Raw genomic sequence first — 6,818 nt, forward strand, 5'->3', positions numbered from 1 at the left:
GGGAGCGGCTCGCCCCGGCCCGGGCCTTCCTGGGGCCGGGACCCTCCTGGGGCCCGCCCGCCTCGCCGCCTCAGCTCCCGGCAGCAGGACACGCGGAAGCTAAACCTGAGCACCGGCCAGGCCCGCCTCCTCGGTCACTTCCTCTGCAGGGCCCCTGTGCCCAGAGGCCACGTGTCCGTCCTCACGACCCCCAAACCGCCATGTCGTCTCACTGGAAGAACGATCAACGGTCTCACTAAATCCCGCCTCTGACGGCCCCGCTCACGTCCAAGCTGCTCTGGCCCCGAGTGGCACGCCGCCCGATCCTGCCGGCCACCGCGGTCAGGCCTCACACTCACACGACGACAGAAGGGACGTCTTTACAAATACTGTCACGCTGCCGAACGACTTGGATTCCTCTGGAGTGCCTGGGTCGCACTCGAAATCCAGATTCTCACCCGCGACCCGGGTGCTCCTCCCAGATCTGCTGTCGCCTCCCCCTGCCAAGGCGCCCACGCTCCCTGCGCCCCAGGCCCTGGCCTTCTGTCGGGCGGAGCTCGCCAAGCTCCCTCCCGCGGCGGCCGTCCGCTCCCCGCTCCTCTGCCCAGACCCGCTCGCTGGCTCCCGACCCTGCCTCCCGCCCTTTCTGGCTCAGAATGGAAGTCACGTAAATGAACCCCACGAAGCCACCCCCGGCTCTCATTTTTCTCTATCACTGCTCCTTGTTTCTTTCCTGTGATGATTTTATTTGTTTATTCACTGGCTGGCATTCTCATTAAGGGGAAGCTTTGGGAAGGCAGGAAATACGTCTCCACCCCAGTGCTCGGCATGGAGCCCGGGACTTATAAACAGCTCAATAAATATTTGATGAATGAATGAACGACTTCTCGGAGCCAGCACTACGCATGCACACACACACATACACGCGCACACACGCGCACACACGCACACACGCGCACACCAACTTCTCGGAGCCAGCACTACGCATGCACACACGCACACACAAGCACACACACGCACACATGCGCACACACACACAGGCTCACACACACACACACACGCGCACACACGCACACACGCGCACACACAAGCACACGCAAACACACACACGCACACACGCGCGCGCACACCTCACTTGGAGCCTGGATCTTCCGTCTTGTATCCGGGAGCATAGCTAAGCCTCGTAGGTAAATTTTTTTTTTGGATACTGTTCTTTTCCATCATGAATCTGGTCAAACCCAATTATTCAGAGCTGCACACAGAACCGAAGGGGGAAAAAAAATCAAGCTACTGCAAATTCCTTCCTCTGCAGACTTTACACTGCTAATTAGCACAGCAGCATGAGGCAGATTGAGCACCAAAGGTTGCTGAAATGGCACAGAATGAATTCCAGGTGATGCGACACCCCACGCTGCCCCAGTGAACACGTTGACAAAGGAGGAGAGTGTGCTCAGCAGCCGCGCTGCATCACCGAATTCCGCGTTCGCTTTCGGGCTCCTGTCAAGGGATTTTCATACATCAGCATTGATGGGGAAAGAAGGTTTGGGCGTGGCCTCCACAAACCACTGCCAAATCGGATCAACATGAGAAAATGGGAAAATGCTCATTTTCTGGGTATGAATGGCCATAGCTGGCAGCTCTTTCTCAAAATTTATGGTCCACTTTGTTGGTGTCAAAAGAATCTCTAGCAGTGTCCCTTGATGGCTACATCTTATGCCTACGAGAACGTCTCCCAGAGATACTGCCAACACCCACACGCGATGAGCAGTGCCCGCAGCTGCGGATGCTCTGGGTAAAGCCGCGTCTTGCTCAGGGTGCGATGAGCACAAGCCCCTTTGTGTTTTATAGCCGGGTCTGGTCCATCCGGCGGTCCTCGGGTTCACAGGCTAGTCTTTCATTCATAAAGGTATTCTCTGGCACATGACTTCAAAGTTAACTCTCATTAGCTTTATGAAAGGAAATATTGATTTTAATTCTTCTCCTGACCACATTAAAAAGCAGCCACAAAACAAAGGAGGCTTTTTGACTATCATACAGAAAAGTCATGTTTGAAATCACAGGATATAAAAAACAAAACAGTATTTAGAATTATTGTGCCATATACCTACAAAGACACAACTCACCCTCATTGACCCAAAGCTTCAAATACAAGCCATACAATTTCCCCCACAGTATTTCTATTGAAAACTGTTCCCTTGGGGGCTTCTGGTCACGATGGGGTAGAGGTAGATGCTGTGTCCGCCTCCACTCACGACCACGACAAAATCACAACTAAACTGCAGAACAGCCATCACTGGGAGTCGCCTGAGGTCTGGTTGGACAGAAGTCCTACAACTAGGGACACACGGGAGAGGCCGCCTCGAGACCGGCAGGAGGACGGAGACACAGAGGGGCTGGTCCCATTCCCGCATGTGCCAGGTGAGCATCGGGGACGGCTCGCCATGGAGAACTCCCAGAGGAACGCGGCGTCCCGGCCACACACCAGACTCCCCAGCCCAGGGTTCCAGTGCCGGGAAGAGGAGTCCCCACAACCTCGGGCTGTGAAAACCAGCGGGGACAATGGCCAAGGGACATGGAAGGCGGCTGGAGTCCCAGGCTTTCTCTTAAAGGGCCACCATTGACTTACCGCTGAAGGACTCGCTCGCTCTGAGCTCCAGTGCTGGGTCCACTGCTCAAAAGGTGCCAGGGACACATGGGGAGGGACCGAGACGTCTGCTTCAGGGCGAGGGACGGAGGGGCGGCTTTCCCCAGACAGCAGTGCTGGCAGAGGGCCTGGTTCCTTCGTTGGGGCCTCCTACCCCCAGCCTGCACGCACAGGCGGATCTCACATCCTAGTACCCATCAGCCTGGCTGACGCCGCTCGCCCCGCCCAGGTGAATCCCTGAGACCCCGCCCCCCCAAGGTGCGGGCCGCCCGAGCCACCTCCAGTGGCTTTTCCACACAAACGGCCGGTCTTGGCTCCCGCTGTGGACTCCTAAAATTTCTCAACGCCTCAGAAACACACAGGCAGCCTCTGGCCTCAGCGAGCCCGCACCTCCTGCTGAGCAGCCCCCAGCCCGGCACCAGTGGCAGCCGGCCTTGGTTCCTGGCTTGGCCTCTGAAGACACCTCTAAGCCCAGCACAGGTGGCGGCCATCTGTGGGTCGCTCGGTGGATCCTACCAGCTGGCCCCGGAAAGGGCACAGGCTGCAGCTGAACTTGGCATGCGGAGGGGCCCCTCCCAGGAGGCCCTGGGACTGACACGCTCAGTGGCCAGCGTCTGACCCAGCTGGAGCACCACCCAGGGCTGCATTCGAAGGACAACACACCCAAAGGGCAGACTTGGCAGGCACCAGAGCCCTGCTGAAGTGAACTCTGCTCTATAGGGCCAGCTCCTCACCAGCCAGTCCTCACGACCAATCAGCCTGAGGGTCAGTCCCTCCCACTGATGTACAAACGGCAGCCAAGCCTCGACTACAGTAGTAGGGCACACACGACCCACACAAGGGACACACCTGGAGCACCCAACTCAAGTGACCAGGGAAACTGTGTCGCTGGGCCCCACAGGACACCTACCACATAAGGCCACGCTCCTAAGACCTGGAGACATACCAGCCATACCTAATACATAGACACACAGAAACGCAGCCATAATGAGGAGACAAAGAAACATCCCGAATGAAGGAACAGAACAAAGCTCCAGAAAAGGAACTAAAATGGAGACGAGCCATTCACCAGACGCAGAGTTCAAAACGCTGGTCATACGGACGCTCGATGAACTCAGAGGAGTAGAGGAACTCAGTGAGAATTTTAACAAAAAGATAGAAAACATGAAAATAGAGTAGGAAAACATAAAAAAGAATTGATCAGAAATGAGAAATGCGAAAATCGAAATGAATAAAACATTGGAGGGAATCGACAGCGGATTAGATGAAGCAGAGCAAATCGAATCAGCGAGTTAGAAGATGGAGCAGCAGCAAACACCCACCCAAAAGAATCCCCCAAACGAGGAGAGTTTAAGGGGCCTCCGGGACAACGCCGAGGGTCCCGACATCTGCGCCATAGGCCTACGAGAAGGACAAGGAGCGAGCGAAGTTTAAACACAGGAAGCAAATCTTAAAAGCAGTGAGAGGAAAGCAGCGAGTCGCCTACAGGAGCCTCCGGGAGCCGGGCAGCTGACTCTCAACAGCAAGTGTGCAGGACGGAGGGGACCGGCGGGAAATGTTTAAACCAATGAAGAGCAAAGACCTACAACCGAGACGACTCTACCCAGCAAAGCTATCGTTTAGGGTCGAAGGACAGATAAAGAGCTTTCCAGAGAAGAAAAAGCGAAAGGGTTCATCGCCGGCCAGTGTTACGGGATATATTAAAGGGACTTCTTTAAGACGAAGAAAAAAATTAAAAATATGAATAATAAAATGGCAATTACTACCTATCTATCAACAATTACTTTAAATGTAAATGGATTAAATGCTCCAATCAAAAGACAGAGTGGATAAGTGTGTAAGAAAACAAGACCCTTACGCACGTTGCCTACGAAAGACTCACTTCAGATCGAAAGACAAATATAGACTGAAAGTAAAGGATGGGAAAAGATAATTTCTAAAAAGGGATACAAACAAACAACAAGGCCAGATAGCTGTACTTGTACCAGGCAAAACAGACTTTAAAACAAAGGCTATCACGAGGGACAAAGAAGGACCCGGTGATCCCACTTCTGGGTATTTATCTGAAGAAACCCAAACACTACTTTGAAGGGACATGTGAATCCGTACGTTCACTGCAGCATTATTTACAACAGCCAAGAGATGGAGGCAACCTGGGTCCAGTAACGATGAATGGATAAGGTAGAGTTGGTACCTATACACAGGGGAATATTACTCGGCCATAAGAAAATGAAGTCTTGCCATCTGCAGCAACACGCATGGATCTAGAGGGTGCTATGCCGAGGTGAGTCAGTCAGACAGAAAGACAAATGCCATGTGATTTCACTTACGTGTGGGATCTAAAGAACAAAAGAAGTGAATGAACAAAACAGAAATAAACTCATAAATACAGAGAACATCTTGATGGTGGCCAGGTGGGAGTGAGGTTGGAAGGGTGGGTGAAAAAGGGGACAGGGTTCAAATTAGTAGTTATAAAATAGTCCTGGGGACTTAAAGTACAGTATAAGGAACAGAGTCAATAATATGGTAATAACTGGTGTCAGATGGGTACCAGATTTATCGGGGTGACCACTTTGTAAGTTATATAAATGCCTAATGAACACATTGTACACCTGAAACTAATATAACATCATATGCCACCTGCAATTGAAAAATAAATACTTAAAAGAAAATTGTACCATTCGACATCCGTTTTTAACCCTTTTCCTGTTTAGAAAAAAAAAAAAGTGCAGCTCGCCGCTGGCATTAAACGTCACCCGTAGCAACGCCGCATCTTCTAGGATTTGACATTTTCAGCAATGAAGAATTACTATATTTTGTAAATAGAAAAACCACCACTGAAAACAGAATGCTATAAATAGAATGACGTCATTTTGTTTCCAAAGGCTCTCGCTTTACTAGAGTGACATGAAAATAATAATAAAAGCGAGGTATTTTGTGGCAAATCTTGGGGGTGAGGTTAGAACTGTGATCCAGGAATTAGCTCGAGGCAAATGAGAAATGGGTTAAATATTATCTAATTAGTGTTGTCCCTCGAAAATACAGCAACGTTTTTAAACATAGTTTTTGTTTATGTTTTCTGCCATCCTGGGGCAGCTAGGTCTCCGAGCCTACATGATTAGTTTTAAAATATCCCTAAAGGCATACATTCCCATCCAGAACATTCGTCACACCAGATTCCGAAGATTTAGGCTGGCAGTTGACAAAGTTGATGAAACCGACTGAATCATGGAGCCAATAAATAAAAAATGACTGAAAATGTTAAAAGTCAAAAAATCCAGAAAGCATCAAATGGCAAAGTCAGAAGGAAATTTCACTGCTGAATCATTCAGGAGACAGCAGTGGCACCTTTGCCGAAGTCGAGCTATAAGCTTTTGAGAGGCTCGCTTCGGAGCACGGAGCAGTTTCAGCATGAATCGCGTACCATGTGGCCACGACATGCATGTCACTGTTTGCCCGTAATTAAGAGTGGCACAGGCAAACCCGTGACGATCTGAAGAGGCCCTCACTTTGCTGATGGATGCGGAGCACGGTGAATGCCGCCGGAGCGGGCTACGCAGATTTGCAGAACAGTTCCGTGCGTGCGCGCTGTGTGGTCGAATTCTGGACTGCGCGTCTAAATCTCTCTTTAGGTGGACGTAGCTCCCTCTGCAAGGAGTAGCCTCGGAAGACACAGTTCGGCTGTCACATCTCTAACTATCGCTCCGCTTCTTGCTGTTGAACTTGGAGAAAATGATATTTACTGTATTTCTAGGTACAAATGAAAACTCCACGGCCATGATACAGTGGGCTGTATGATGCAGCCGCCATCAGAACGAACAGCGCCATTACTGATTGATACTGTGGGAATTCGCTCCCAGACCATTTTTAAAACGTGAAATTAGGGTTGGAAATGTAACTGAAACGCTATGTATAAAAGACGCAACGCGGCGATCATCCGAGCGCTAGCGCGGCCGCACTGACGTGCAGCAGATGGCCTCGGCGCCTCTCAGAAGGTGCACAGAACATTTCACTTGAAAAACGGAAGGCTGGAGCAGATCTCAGCGCGTTAGCGGAACCCCGATACGTCGGCAGACCCTCGTCTCTGAACCCCATCCCCGCTCTCCCCTTTTGTTTGCCTTTCTCCGTGTCGCAGGCGCCTGATGCCGGGCCGGGCTGGGCCGGGCCGGGATGGGGGGCAGCGGCGTCTGCGAGG

The sequence above is a fragment of the Pteropus alecto genome, unplaced genomic scaffold (genome assembly GCF_000325575.1).
Source record: "Pteropus alecto unplaced genomic scaffold, ASM32557v1 scaffold53, whole genome shotgun sequence".
Lineage (NCBI taxonomy): Eukaryota > Metazoa > Chordata > Mammalia > Chiroptera > Pteropodidae > Pteropus > Pteropus alecto.